The following is a 15,513-nucleotide window of genomic DNA, read 5'->3' as shown; positions in this document are numbered from 1 at the left end:
AGTAATGCTGCATGTGTGCAAGGTGGCTCAGAAACTTATTCCCCTTGCACACGTGGAACTGAACACATCTAAAATGTGTCCTCTGTGACCATTAAACCGTCCCTGAGGTGTGACTTTCCTTTGTAATGACACGCTGCAACCCCCTTGGTAGCGCTGCCCGTCTTCTGGCATCATTGTTTGGCTGGCTGCGCCTCTGCGGCCGCCCTGCCCGACACAACGCCCCTCGGTGTCTTATTTATTTTGACTGCGAGGGTGTGATTGACGGGCATGAGCAGTGCATATCTTCACCAGGCTGTCACTCAGCTCCTTCCGCCTTCTTCAGACTGTGCGGCTTCATGGCCGTGGCATGCGATAAGGGATAAGCTGACGCCGCACAGTCTGTAGCAGGTGTAAGGACACGAGCGAGAGGCGAACATATGTACTGCGCCAGGCCATGAATCCCAGCCCCGCAGTGTGAAACACTGTAAAGACACTGCGGGGCTGGGATTCATGGTCATTGCGAACCGCACCAGCCGACATGAAATGATGTCAGAAGACGGGCAGCGCATGGCCAAGGGATAACGCAACAACGCAGACTCCTGTACAGCAAAATGCGATGCTCAGGAGGCCGCGCCAAGCACCAAGTTGGTATTTTTGCAAGCTGTGCTGCGTCTCATTACAAAGGGAACTCCCGGCTCCAAGACAGATTGACTCTATAAGGGCCAAAATGTTGTACGTGTTTCATTCAGCTTGTGCAAGGAACAAAATTAAAAGAGCAACCTTTGACTTGTGCAGCACTACTGCTGCATAAGGCGTGGCTCTTCTACTTTGTAACACCTGCGGGGGGGGTTAAAGGTTACCTTTAAAATTGGTTCAATTAGGCTTCGGCCTACACTCTGCTCCCTCTCCTCCTGCTGACCCTGGGCTCTAACACCGCCAGTTGGGGCCCGGTACTGCTAGCTGCACAGAGAAAAACACCAGCCAATGTGTCAGTGGGGTTCAGCAACGCCAGCTGTTCCCCTGCTGTGTAGCCGGCAACGTGTCCTGCAAATGCCACGCAGACACAACAGACCTACAAATGCCTCCAGTGCAGGCTTCGGCCTACACTCTGCTCCCCCTGCTGACCCTTTGCTCCAACACCGCTAGTTGGGGCTCTAGGAAGACAAGCTTGAATAGGTCCCCATCCTGGTTCCAGCACCGTCAGCTGGTTCCGGGCAGAGCCTTTGGCTTAGGTGCCTCCCTCTGGGTATCTGAGTTCCACCAACGTCAGGTGGTCCTTGGTAGTGCTTTCAGCACAGGTACCTCCTGCTTAGTAACCGGGTTCCAGTAACGTCAGCTGGTCCTCGGTAGTTCCATTGGCTCTTGGACCTTCGGCTACCCATCCGGGTTCCAGTACCGTCAGCTGGTTCTCGGCAGTGTCTTTTGCTCTTGTACCTTCTGCTCCCCATCCTGGTTCCAGTACCGTCAGCTGGTTCCAGGCAGAGCCTTTGGCTTAGGTGCCTCCCTCTGGGTATCTGAGGTCGGGTACCTCCTGCTAGTAACCGGGTTCCAGTAACGTCAGCTGGTCCTCGGTAGTTCCATTGGCTCTTGGACCTTCGGGTAGCCATCTGAGTTCCAGTTCCATCAGCTGTTTCTCTGCATTTTCTCAGCCTACTTGTACCTTCTGCTACATTTCCAAGTTCAAGACCCTAAAGACGACGACCCGGACCACCCCTAAGATGACGACGACACCAGGGACGACAACCACTGAGATGACGACGACCCTGGAGATGATGACCCTGAAGACCACCCCGATGACGACGACCCCGGAGACGACGACCCTGGAGACAACGACGACCTGGAAGACCGAGAAGCAGAAGAACAAGAGGCTGCAGAACAAAGAGCAGAAGAACATTAAGCATAAGACTAAATATCAGAGCAAAAGATATTATCTAAATTATAAGCAGAAGAAGACTAAGCAGTGTATGGGGGTGAGTCCGTTCCTCCTCGTGGTGCCCCTGGATAAAGCCTGATGCTGCAGGCCAAACTGAACGCGGACAAATGTAACTCTTTTGTGACAGGCAGAACGGAAGGTGTAATCTTCAAACTTTTATAGATAACAACTACGGGAATGCCTGTCACAAATAAGAATATGATGAAGAAGTTGAATATGAAGAAGATAATAGTAAAATAAAAAGAATATGAACAATGTAACCAAAAAAATAATAGGTAGAAGATGAAGAAGAAGATGAATAAGGTGAAGAAGTTGATGTCAAAGAAGCTGATGATGAGGATAATGAAGAAGAAAGTGTGGGAGAAGTAAAAAAGATGGTGAAGGGCGTGGAAGTAGTGAAACATCAATATCTGACAAAATAAAAAAAAAATTAACATAGTCAAAATCTTTCTAACGCCGAACGTCATAAAAAACAAAACAAAATCCTGCTATTCTATTAGATTGGGCTAAACCTCTGTGCCTTTAATGTCTCCGCCACGTCCCCCAATACATCCTACATTATTCTTAGTTGTTTTCCTTCATGTAGAATGAATCTACAAGTTAAGAAAGGGTTTATATTAATTCCGATATTTTCGTCCCATTGACTTGCATTGGGATCGGGTATCGGTATCGGATTAGATCCGATACTTTGACGGTATCGGCCGATACTTTCCGATACCGATACTTTCCGATATCGGAAGGTATTGCTCAACACTACTGTTTGCACTTCTTTGTGAAGTCGGATGCAGAGGACGTTTTTTGGATGAGATGGCATTATTGGAAATGCTGGAGAAGTATGGAGGAATCGAAAGAAAGGACGTTTTATGTATGCAAGAACTAAGGTATAGAAAGTGTTTTGATGTGACTGTAAAATCTGAGGATAAATGCGTTTTGTTTTTTAAGAAGTGGAAAGAAGAGGAAATTGGAAGTGTTGGTGTTGATGTATCGTTTTTTGGGAAACCAAAAAATTTGGTTATACAAATGGATGATCAATTTGGGACATTGTAGAAGTGCTGGAATATTTGGAGTCACGTTTCGTTATGGCAATGTTTCAGAAAAATTATGTTAATAAAATAGGAATATGGAATGGGAAAAGAAGGTTTTTTGTTTGGTGTAAAGGAGGCAAAGATGTGACTGTTGGAAGAATTTTTGTGAATGGGAAGTCTGGATTTGCATATTTTGAGGAGAATTTTGGAGGATATCCGGAGGAAGTGAAAAAGGAGGTGACTTTGTTCAAGGAAGAAAAACAAGGGAAAAAACAGGAATCGCAGCAGAATACCGTAAAAGAAAAGGAAAAGCAAGAGTTAGAAAAGGAAGTTATGAAGACGGAAGGAGGATTGAAAGTTTTGGGGGTTGAGGGTATGGAGAAAGGTGTGGAGAAAGAATGGAAAATGAAATTCATTAAGAGGCATGAAGGGGTAAATGTGAGTAAAAAGATGGAGGTATTGGTGAAGGACTCATTTATTGATTACTTGGCAACTACGGACAGGGGTGAAGAAGATATTGATTTTGAGTTAGGAGAGAACGTTTGGAAAAAGACGAAGAAAATGGAGAAGAAAAGTAAAGAGAAGGAAAAGAAAGTGGAAAAACTGAGGACTTTGGAGGACGTATTCATTGATATAGGTAACTTGGCAAGTACGGATTGGAGGAAAGAAGATATAGAGTTAGAAGAGAAATAATACGTGGAAAAACTGGAAGCGGTATTGATTTTGTTTTTTGGAACTGGGATACCAGGAAATATTGTTTTCGGAACTGTGTGAGCAGGAAAAATGATTGGGAGTTTTTTTCATGTGTAAATATTTGTTTTGGGAATGTAATTGTTGTTTATTTCTTTAAAACGGAAAAAAAGTTAAAAATTAATAATTTAAAATATTTTCTTGAATCACAATGATGGATTTGGTCCATCATCATATATATATTTGTGTGATGGTACTTGTAATCTGAGTGACAGAAAAAAAAATCTGTTCTTATCAGTTTAATATCTGATACATCCCCTATTTGGGGACCATATATTAAATGGATTTTTGGAACAGGGAGATGGAAGAAGAGCTTGCTCTGTCCACTCCACGCATTGACCCGTTATTGCAGTATCTCCGGGAACAGTGCACTCCTTCTTTGATCCGGTTTCTAAAAACAGATTGAATTGAAATCAGCGCAAGTTGTCTTTTAACCCTTTATGTGAAATTATATCAGGGTCAAAGAAGCACATTTCTCATGCCAAATGTAGCATTTTGTTCGATTTCTCTTGACCAGTTGCAACATTTTCTGTGCCTTGCCTGGCCTTGCTTTCACCTATGTATGTCAAACATTGCATTGCATTCAATATGCAATCAATCAATCAATCAATCAATCAATTTGTCTTTACTGGTTGCTGCAACAGGTGTGCTAAGATGTAGGCCTGTATTAGGCCTTTGTAACAGTGTTGCAAATATACTGTGCCATCTACCAAATTAGGCCCCTGCTGTCAGTACTTGGTGGCGTTTCAATTGAAGTATCCAATGAGTAGTTCTGCCATACTGCATTTGTGACCGCATTAATTCTTTTTTGAAACATTGTCTCCCTCTTGTGGACCACCGACTTTTCGATGCGGTGTATTATATGCATTTTAAAAAAAAAAAAAAAAATTAAAAATGGTGCCTGTGCTGATCTTGAATATGCTTGTCTTGTCCATCTACACCTGTGTGAGTATTCTAATGCTTTTGACCAACCAGATGCGCTGCCTGCAGTAGATAGAATCTTAGCACGGAACATTCATGTGCTGTCACAATGGGGATGGAGGGTGTGGTCAAAGTAGGCGGAGTTATGCAGATTCAAAACGCGTCGTGCACAGCTTGAACGAACACATGGACACAGACACAGAGAGACACACACACACACACACACAGCAGAACTGTCATTGACAGCAGAACTGTCATTGAGAAGGCCTCCAGAGTTTCTGAAAATGTCTTCCCTGCGGCAATCTTTTGCTCTGTCTCCACAATGGGTGTCGGTTGTGGGCCTTGGTGCGGCCGAAATGGCAAACCATTTCAGGCCATCGCTTCTCGGCCTTTTGGCACGATCTGTAGTGGGTCTGCGGATGGCTGTCTGAGCGCTGACTCTTGGCCTTGTGGCATCGCCGTTTTAAGGCTTAAGCCACATGCTGCTTTAGGGAGTTGACCAGAGGACACGACCAGCGATCATGGGACGTTTACGTTACGCAGAGCCTGGCGAGGCTCGTGTGAAATTTGGTATCCAAATCGATGTGGAGGAAGGAAAAGAAAAAATCGTCAATCTCAGCTTTGTGGTGTGGAAGGTCCTGTTTGAAGTTCTCGGCGTGAGGAAAGAGGAGATTATGTGCCTGCAGCAGTTCAAACGCAAGTATAATCTTGTTTTGACTTCGATGGCTGCATGTAATAACTTGTATGAGTCCCTGAAAAGGAATTTGGAGCATTCATATCTGGATGGGCTGACTTTTGTCATTTTGTATGCTGCTAAGGAGATACTTCTGACAATTTTCATGTACAATCCACATGTACAGCTGGAGTTAATTTACGCCTTTTTAAAAAGGCATTGTTCAATTTGTAAAGCTGGCGTTAAAGTTATGAATGAGGAGGATATATGGTCGGGGAAATACCGACTAATGGTCACGTTCCGTGCAAGTCCGGATGAGCCAGGGGGTATCCACTATCCTCCTTTGAATTTTTCAATTGGTCGGGAGAGAGGTTATCTTTTCTTTCCTAATGCACCAATGTTTTGCCGGCACTGCAGGAGGTACGGGCATACACAAGAAGCTTGTAATATAGACGTTATCTGCAGGAAATGCAATGAGGAGGGTCATCTCTCCTCTGATTGTAAAAATACCATTGTCTGTAACCTCTGTGGAGAGAAGGGGCACTTTTTCAGAGACTGTAAGTCACACCCAGGTTCCTATGCAGCTGCAGCGGGGAGGAGGAGAGCACAGTCTCCGGCTCCAGCAGGTACACCATCGTCTGCACCGCTGTCCACTGTGGCTTTCCTGGATGAAAAGGAGGCACAGGATTGTTTTCCTGAACAGGTTCGTGTAAATGAACGAGGAAATATGGAGTTGGCGCCTGAGCCTTTGGTACAGCAGGCTGTCTGTTGCCTCAGATGACAGCGATACTGAGACTGTAACTGGGGAAGGAGGTATGGAGGTATCCCTGGTGGAGGACCTGGAGGTTGAAATCTTTGGCATGGCGGCCACGTTGCAAGGGGAAAAGGAGATTAACTTGTCTAAAACACCACTTTTGCATGATTGGAGTGCGGAGGTGTCAGATCCTGAGATGGAGGAAGGTCAGGGGGATTTTGACTTTCAACGGAAGGATAGTAGCTCTGATGAGGAGGAAGGTTCTTCTGTTAAAAAGAAGAAAAAAGTGGAGCCATCCCTTTCTCCATTGAGTGACTGCAGTATAAGTCCAGCTCGGGTGTATCCTCTGGCATCTGTTCCCCAAGGTGACTCTTTTTTAGGGGAAGGTGCGATTCTCGACTTCTGCACATCAAACGTCCTGCCTCCAGAAGGGTTAGGATAATGCATAGGTAGTTATGTTGTCGCACTTTGGGTCCCCAAATTGACAAATGGTGTCTATACATACTCTCAGCATATTGTCACTGAATGTAAGGCAGATTAAGTCTGTGCCTAGGAGAGTGGCAATATTGGACTACCTGAGTAACCTGAATGCGGATGTGTATTGCATTCAGGAATGTGGGATTTCTGATCCCTTAAGTGACAACGTTTGGCCTTTGGGTCAGAGTGTGTGGTCTGGGTCTGTATGTAATAAAAATTCTGGGGTGGGGGTTTTGGTGAATGGTAGAGGGGTTAAGGTGGAGAGTTACACAGTGATGGAAGCAGGAAGGTGTGTAATATGTGAGCTCAATTGTAAGGGTTGGAGGGTGAGGGTGGTTAATGTGTATGCACCAGTAGATAAGGGGGAGAGGTTGGAGATTTTTGAGAAATTGTGTTTTTTTTATCTGGGAAAATGCCAGTAATTTTTGTTGGAGATTTTAATTGTGTGACGGAGGGGGATAAGATGGATATCACAGGTAAAAGACTCAAGAATCTTGTATCAGATTTTTCTTTTCAGGATGCTGCGGAGGTTATCCTTGGTAAACCTCCTCCTGCGACCTATAAGGCTGACAGGGGAGGTATAGTGTCTAGAATAGACTGTATTTTTTTCTCTCCAAATATTGTTTGTAGGGATTTCCAGCAGGAAGATGTCCCTTTTTCTGATCATGTGTATTTGAGAGCACGGTTGGAAGGTAAGTGTGATTTTGTGTATGGTGGAGGTGTGTGGAAGCTTAACCCCTTCACCCCCAAGGGTGGTTTGCACGTTAATGACCGGGCCAATTTTTACAATTCTGACCACTGTCCCTTTATGAGGTTATAACTCTGGAACGCTTCATCGGATCTTGGCGATTCTGACATTGTTTTCTCGTGACATATTGTACTTCATGATAGTGGTAAAATTTCTTCGATATAACTTGCGTTTATTTGTGAAAAAAACGAATATTTGGCGAAAATTTTGAAAATTTTGCAATTTTCCAACTTTGAATTTTTATGCCCTTAAATCACAGACATATGTCACGCAAAATACTTAATAAGTAACATTTCCCACATGTCTACTTTACATCAGCACAATTTTGGAACCAAAATTTTTTTTTGTGATGGAGTTATAAGGGTTAAAAGTTGACCAGCAATTTCTCATTTTTACAACACCATTTTTTTTTAGGGACCACATCTCATTTGAAGTCATTTTGAGGGGTCTATATCATAGAAAATACCCAAGTGTGACACCATTCTAAAAACTGCACCCCTCAAGGTACTCAAAACCACTTTCAAGAAGTTTATTAACCCTTCAGGTGTTTCACAGCAATTTTTGGAATGTTTAAATAAAAATAAACATTTAACTTTTTTTCACACAAAATTTGTTTCAGCTCCAATTTGTTTTATTTTACCAAGGGTAACAGGAGAAAATAGACCGCAAAATTTGTTGTACAATTCATCCTGAGTACGCTGATACCCCATATGTGGGTGTAAACCATTGTTTGGGCGCAGGGCAGAGCTCGGAAGGAAAGGAGCGCCATTTGACTTTTCAATGCAAAATTGACTGGAATTGAGATGGGACGCCATGTTGCATTTGGAGAGCCCCTGATGTGCCTAAACATTGAAACCCCCCACAAGTGACACCATTTTGGAAAGTAGACCCCCTAAGGATCTTATCTAGATGTGTGGTGAGCACTTTGACCCAACAAGTGCTTCACAGAAGTTTATAATGCAGAGCCGTAAAAATAAAAAATCATATTTTTTCACAAAAATGATCTTTTCGCCCCCAATTTTTTATTTTCCTAAGGGTAAGAGAAGAAATTGGACCCCAAAAATTGTTGTGCAATTTGTCCTGAGTACGCTGATACCCCATATGTGGGGGTAAACCACTGTTTGGGCGCATAGCAGAGCTCGGAAGGGAAGGAGCGCTATTTTACTTTTCAATGCAAAATTGACTGGAATTAAGATGGGATGCCATGTTGCGTTTGGAGAGCCCCTGATGTGCCTAAACATTAAAAACCCCCACAAGTGACACCATTTTGGAAAGTAGACCCCCTAAGGAACTTATCTAGATGTGTTTTGATAGCTTTGAACCCCCAAGTGTTTCACTACAGTTTATAACGCAGAGCCGTGAAAATAAAAATTCTTTTTTTTTTTCACAAAAATGATTTTTAGCCCCCAGTTTTGTATTTTCACAAGGGTATCAGGATAAATTGGACCCCAAACTTTGTTGTCCAATTTGTCCTGAGTACGCTGATACCCCATATGTGGGGGGGAACCACTGTTTGGGTGCATGACAGAGCTCGGAAGGGAAGGAGCGTCATTTGGAATGCAGACTAAAATGGATTGGTCTGCAGGCGTCACGTTGAATTTGCAGAGCCCCTGATGTACCCAAACAGTACAAACCCCCCACAAGTGACCCCATATTGGAAACTAGACCCCCCAAGGAACTTATCTAGATGTGTTGTGAGAACTTTGAACCCCCAAGTGTTTCACTACAGTTTACAACGCAGAGCCGTGAAAATAAAAAATCTTTTTTTTCCCACAAAACTTATTTTTTGGCCCCCAGTTTTGTATTTTCCCAAGGGTAGCAGGAGAAATTGGACCCCAAAAGATGATGTCCAATTTGTCCTGAGTACGCTGATACCCAATATGTTGGGGTAAACCCCTGTTTGGGCACACGGGAGAGCTCTGAAGGGAAGGAGCACTGTTTTCCTTTTTCAACGCAGAATTGGCTGGAATTCAGATCGGATGCCATGTCCCGTTTGGAGAGCCCCTGATGTGCCTAAACAGTGGAAACCCCCCAATTATAACTGAAACCCTAATCCAAACACATCCCTAACCCTAATCCCAACGGTAACCCTAACCACTCCTCTAACCCAGACACACCCAACCCTATTCCCAACCGTAAATGTAATCCAAACCCTAACCCTATCTTTAGCCCCAACCCTAACTGTAGCTCCAACCCTAACCCTAGCCCTAACCCTAGCAATAACCCTAGCCCTATCACTAGCCCTAACACTAGCCGTAACACTAGCCCTAACCCTAGCCCTAACCCTAGCCCTAACCCTATCCCCAACCCTAGCCCTAACCCTAGCCCTAACCCTAGCCCCAACCCTAGCCCTAACCCTAGTCCTAACCCTTGCCCTAACCCTAACCCTAGCCCTAACTCTAGTCCTAACTCTAGCCCTAACCCTAGCCCCAACCCTAGCCCTAACCCTAACCCTAGCCCTAACTCTAGTCCTAACTCTAGCCCTAACCCTAGCCCCAACCCTAGCCCTAACCCTAACCCTAGCCCTAACCGTTGCCCTAACCCTAACCCTAGCCCTAACTCTAGTCCTAACTCTAGCCCTAACCCTAACCCTAATGGGAAAATGGAAATAAATACATTTTTTAATTTTTTTATTTTTTCCTAACTAAGGGGGTGATGAAGGGGGGTTTGATTTACTTTTATAGCGGGTTTTTATGATTGGCAGCCGTCACACACTGAAAGACGCTTTTCATTGCAAAAAATATTTTTTGCGTTACCACATTTTGAGAGCTGTAATTTTTCCATATTTGAGTCCACAGAGTTATGTGAGATCTTGTTTTTTGCGGGACGCGTTGACGTTTTTATTGGTAACATTTTCGGACACGTGACATTTTTTGATCGCTTTTTATTCCGATTTTTGTGAGGCAGAGTGATCAAAAACCAGCTATTCATGAATTTCTTTTGGGGGAGGCGTTTATACCGTTCCGCGTTTGGTAAAATTGATAAAGCAGTTTTATTCGTCGGGTCAGTACGATTACAGCGATATCTCATTTATATCATTTTTTTATGTTTTGGCGCTTTTATACGATAAAAACTATTTTATAGAAAAAATAATTATTTTGGTATCGCTTTATTCTCAGGACTATAACTTTTTTATTTTTTTGCTGATGATGCTGTATGGCGGCTCGTTTTTTGCGGGACAAGATGACGTTTTCAGCTGTATCATGGTTATTTATATCAGTCTTTTTGATCGCGTGTTATTCCACTTTTTGTTCGGCGGTATGGTAATAAAGCGTTGTTTTTTGCCTCGTTTTTTTTTTTTTTCTTCTTACGGTGTTTACTGAAGGGGTTAACTAGTGGGGCAGTTTTATAGGTTGGGTCGTTACGGATGCGGCGATACTAAATATGTGTACTTTTATTGTTTTTTTTATTTTATTTAGCTAAAGAAATGTATTTATGGGAATAATTTTTTTTTTCTTTATTTAGGATATTTTTTTTTATTTTTTTTTTTAACTTTTTTACTTTGTCCCAGGGGGGGACATCACAGATCATTGATCTGGCAGTGTGCACAGCACTCTGCCAGATCTGCGATCTGCTGTGCAGGGCTGCAGGCTTACCAAGTGTCTGCTCTGAGCAGACACTCGGTAAGCCACCTCCCTCCCTGCAGGACCCGGATGCCGCGGCCATCTTGGATCCGGGACCTGCGGCGAGGAGGGAGGTAGGAGACCCTCAGAGCAACGCGATCACATCGCGTTGCTCCGGGGGTCTCAGGGAAGCCCGCAGGGAGCCCCCTCCCTGCGCGATGCTTCCCTATACCGCCGGTACACCGCGATCATGTTTGATCGCGGTGTGCCGGGGGTTAATGTGCCGGGGGCGGTCCGCGACCGCTCCTGGCACATAGTGCCGGATGTCAGCTGCGATAGTCAGCTGACACCCGGCCGCGCTCCCCCCGTGAGCGCGGCCGATCGGCTATGACGTACTATCCCGTCGAGGGTCAGATAGGCCCAGGTCACCTCGACGGGATAGTACGTCTAAGGTCACAGAGGGGTTAATGTGCGTTTGTTGGAAGATGAAAGAATTATGCGTGACTTTAAAAGGATGTATGTAAGATGGAGGAATAAAAAAAGTGACTTCGTGAATGTGCTTGAGTGGTGGGATTGGTTAAAGTGTGAGATTGGTATTTTTTTTTTTTAAATGGGGTAGGAGAAAAGCTGCTATGAATCAGACAAAATGTAATGAGCTAAGTGTCAGATTGGAGTGGTTGCGAAAGTTGAGAACAATTGGAGTGGATGTGGATGATTTGATGTGTCAGGTGAAAGATAGAATGGAAAATAATTTCTTTACCTTTTGCCTCAATAAATGTTTTAATTTCAAGATTGAATACTTGGAAAAAAATGAGAAATGTGCAAGGTTATTTTTCAAAAAAGTGTTTGGCAAGAAAATGGATATGCATGAGGTGGTGAATGGTGAAGGCGTGTGTGTAAGTGGTAAAGATGTGATGGATGAGGTTGTACTGTTCTATAAGGAGTTGTATGGGGAAAAATGGTTTGATGATCAAATGATGATTGATGTGTTGGGGTGTCTAAATGGCCGACTGGGAGAGGATGAGCGTGGAATATTGGATGATGATCTTATTGTGTTGGATGAAGATAAAAAAGTGGTTATGTCTGCTAGTAAGAATAAAACTCCTGGGAAAGATGGTTTGCCTGTGGAATTGTATGTGAAGGAATGTGATACGATTAGGGTTGACTTGGTGGAAGTGTGTCAGTATATGTTTAGGGAGTATATGTTGAGTGATTCAATGACAGAAGGAGTGGTGGTTTTGGTATATAAGAAAGGTGATAGGAAGGATTTGGGTAACTGGAGGCTTATCGCGCTTTTACATGCTGACTATAAGGTTTTTCGTAAGTTGTTGGCTAATCGGATGAGGGAAGTGATTGGTGGTGTGGTGGATGAGGATCAAGTGTGTTCGGTGCCAGGGAGAAGCATGACTGAGAATTTGGTTTTGTTACGTGATGTGGTTGGGGATTGTATGAGTCGTAAACAGAAATGTCTGGTTCTTTCAGTTGATTTTGAAAAGGCTTTTGATCATGTGTCGCATAGTTTTATGTTTCATGTTTTGGCCAAGGTGGGTTATTCGAGGAATTTTGAGAGTTGTGTTAGGAGTTTGTATAGTAATGTGACGAGTGAATTTTTGGTGAATGGGTGTTTGAGTGATAAAGTGAGGATTAAGTCTGGAGTACGTCAGGGGTGCCCCATGTCCCCTATTTTGTTTATTAGTGTGACTGAGGTGTTGATGTGTATGGTTAGGAAGGATAAGGTTATGAGAGGTGTGTTGATTCCTGGGAGTGGTGGGAAGGATGTTAGAATTTTGGGTTATATGGATGATGTGGTGATAGTGAATGAGAGTATGGCTGCAATGAGTAGGGCGAGGTTGATATTAAGTCTGTTCTGTAGTGTTTCAGCTTTTAGGGTTAATTGGGCTAAGAGTTCTTTTAAATGTTTTGGTGATAGCAATGTTAGGATGGATGGTGTGAAATGTGAGGATGGTCTGATGAAGGTGCTTGGGATTAAGTTCAATGATGACTTAAAAGGAAATGAAAGTTGGGATGAGTGTGGGGAGAGAGTGGTGCGTAAATTTAATTTTTGGAGGTTAAGAGAATTGACTAACTGGGAAGGTCTTGATTATTAAGGCGGTTATTTTGCCTATTTTGTTATTTGTTGGGAATGTGTATCCTACTGCGTTTATGAAAATCAGAAAAACTGAGAAATTGATTTTTAATTTTCTCTGGGGAAGTCCCATGGAGAAATTGAAGCGGGAGTCTGTCTATAAGTTGTGTGTGAACGGAGGCCTGAATTTTTTGAGTGCTGAGTTCTTTTTGGGGATTAGTTATGTGAAAATGGTTGTGGTATGTTTGGGGAAAGGTAATAAGTGTGCTTATATGATGAAGTATTCAGCCGGATGGATGTTGTATGGTTTGAGGTGGGTGAAAAGGGATGCAAGTGTGCCAGTTGCTTTTAAGTGTCCTATGTGGTATGCTTGTGTTGAGAAATTTCTTAGAAAGTATGATTTGTTGTCTGTTAGTATGAATGATTTTAGAGAAAAGAAAAAAGTTGTTAGGAAGGTGCGTGAGCGTGAGGTTGTATGTGATATTAATGGGTTGAGAGGTGAAGAGGTGCCTGAGATGTGGAAGAAACTAAGTATAGAAGGTGTGACAAATAGACAGAGAGATATTGTTTGGATGATGTTACATGATATTTTGCCTGTTAGGGATGTGCAAAAGAGGAGGGATTTAATTAAATCTGAGGTATGTCCGAGGGAGGGATGTGGTGCGAGAGAGCATGTTAGACATTTGGTTTGGGACTGTGATTTTGAGTATGCCGTATGGAAATGTATGGGGTGGTCTTTGTACAGAATTGGCTGGAGTATCGTATCTTAATTGGAAGCTTGCAATGTTTGGAATGGGTGCATGTAGTAAGGTGAAGGATAGGATTATATGGCTGTTGGTTGTATGTGTAATTGAAAGTATATGGGATGCGAGGAATTTGTGAGTTTTCAAGAGGAAGAAGATGTGTGTTAAATGAATGTTTGAGTTTGATTCTGTCACGTATGTATGTGATTTACCTGTGGGACCAGAAACGAGGAAGTATTATTGATGCTGAAGGAGTTTGGAAATTCAAGAAATGGAGATTTCTTGTGAAGTTTAATTAGTGTTCTTTGTTGTGATTTTATTTTTTTGACTATATACCATGTGTGATGAAGACGAGTATCATTTGAAGCTTTTTTAAGCTGATTTGATTGAGCATTGTGCTCTGCCTATCTGAGTTGGTATAAAAAAAAAGAAAAAAAAAATCTGTTCTCATCAGTTTAATATCTGATACGTTCCCTATTTGGGGACCATATATTAAATGGATTTTTGGAACAGGGAGGTGGAATAAGAGCTTGCTCTGTCCACTCCACGCATTGACCCGTCATTGCAGTATCTCCGGGAACAGTGCACTCCTTCTCTGATCCAGTTTCTAAAAACAGATTGAATTTAAATCAGCGCAAGTTGTCTTTTAACCCTTTATGTGAATTTATTTCAGTGTCAAAGAAGCACATTTCACATGCCAAATGTAGCATTTTGCTCGATTTCTCTTGACCATTAGCAACATTTTGTGTGCCTTGCCTGGCCTTGCTTTCACCTATGTATGTCAAACATTGTATTGCATTCAATATGCAATCAATCAATCAATCAATTTGTCTTTACTGGTTGCAACAGGTGTGTTAAGATGTAGGCCTGTATTAGGCCTTTGTTACAGTGTTGCAAATATACTGTGCCATCTACAAAATTAGGCCCCTGCTGTCAGTACAAAGTGTTTAAATTGAAGTATCCAATGCGTAGTTCTGCCATACATACCACATTTGTGACAGCATGAATTCTTTTGTAAAACATTGTCTCCCTCCTGTGAACCACTGACTTTTAAATGCGGTGTATTATATGCATTTAAAAAAAATAAGCAAAAATGGTGCCTGTGCTGATCTTGCATATGCTTGTCTTGTCCATCTACACCTGTGTGAGTATTCTAATGCTTTTGACCAACCAGGTGCGCTGCCTGCAGTAGATAGAATCTTAGCACGGAACCTTCACGTGCAGTCACAATGGGGATGGAGGGTGTGCTCAAAGTAGGCGGAGTTATGCATTCAAAATGCTTCGTGCACAGCTTGAACAAACACACAGACACAGACACACACACAGCAGAACTGTCATTGACAGCAGAACAGTCATTGAGAAGGCCTCCAGAGTTTCTGAAAATGTCTTCCCTGCGGCAATCTTTTGCTCTGTCTCCACAATGGGTGTCGGTTGTAGGCCTTGGTGTGGCCGAAATGGCAAACCATTTCAGGCCATCGCTTCTCGGCCTTTTGGCTGTGATCATTTTGGTTGCAGCTGAATTTGGTGCGAGTTATCTGGAGGAATCCAGGCCTTTTTGCAAAGGACTTTGCGTCTTCTGTGGTTTATACTGACAGTCATTTGTAAGCATGAATTTCATCAAAAACACCATCCGAATTGGAGTGGAGGCAAAGAGTTCTGAGAGGAATACCGTGAAGTTTGTCGTGCAGGATCTTCTGGAAGGTAAAGCTGGGGCAAGGCGAGGGGATTTCTACAGTGTCAATGAGTTTCCTAAGCAAGGGACTTATGATGTGACTTTTGTAGAAGAAAATGTCTGCCTTGATATCTTTGAATGGCTTTGGAGTCATTCTGATGATCCCTTCTTGGAAGCAATAGAGTTTGA

The 15,513-nt window shown here is 43.0% G+C and overlaps 1 non-coding gene and 1 pseudogene across 1 annotated transcript; both read left to right on the top strand.

The window, feature by feature from the left end:
• Window positions 1-3,862: 3,862 nt before the first annotated feature.
• LOC143770676 (U2 spliceosomal RNA) lies at window positions 3,863-4,064 on the top strand (annotated as a pseudogene).
• Window positions 4,065-14,052: 9,988 nt separating this feature from the next.
• On the top strand, window positions 14,053-14,245 carry LOC143770716 (U2 spliceosomal RNA). Its single transcript, XR_013214713.1, has one exon. It is a non-coding gene; the product is annotated as a U2 spliceosomal RNA (small nuclear RNA).
• Window positions 14,246-15,513: the final 1,268 nt, after the last annotated feature.

This window comes from Ranitomeya variabilis, chromosome 4 (assembly GCF_051348905.1).
Source record: "Ranitomeya variabilis isolate aRanVar5 chromosome 4, aRanVar5.hap1, whole genome shotgun sequence".
NCBI lineage: Eukaryota > Metazoa > Chordata > Amphibia > Anura > Dendrobatidae > Ranitomeya > Ranitomeya variabilis.
Note: the sequence above shows the minus strand (reverse complement) of the source record. Positions and strands in the feature narration are given on the sequence as shown.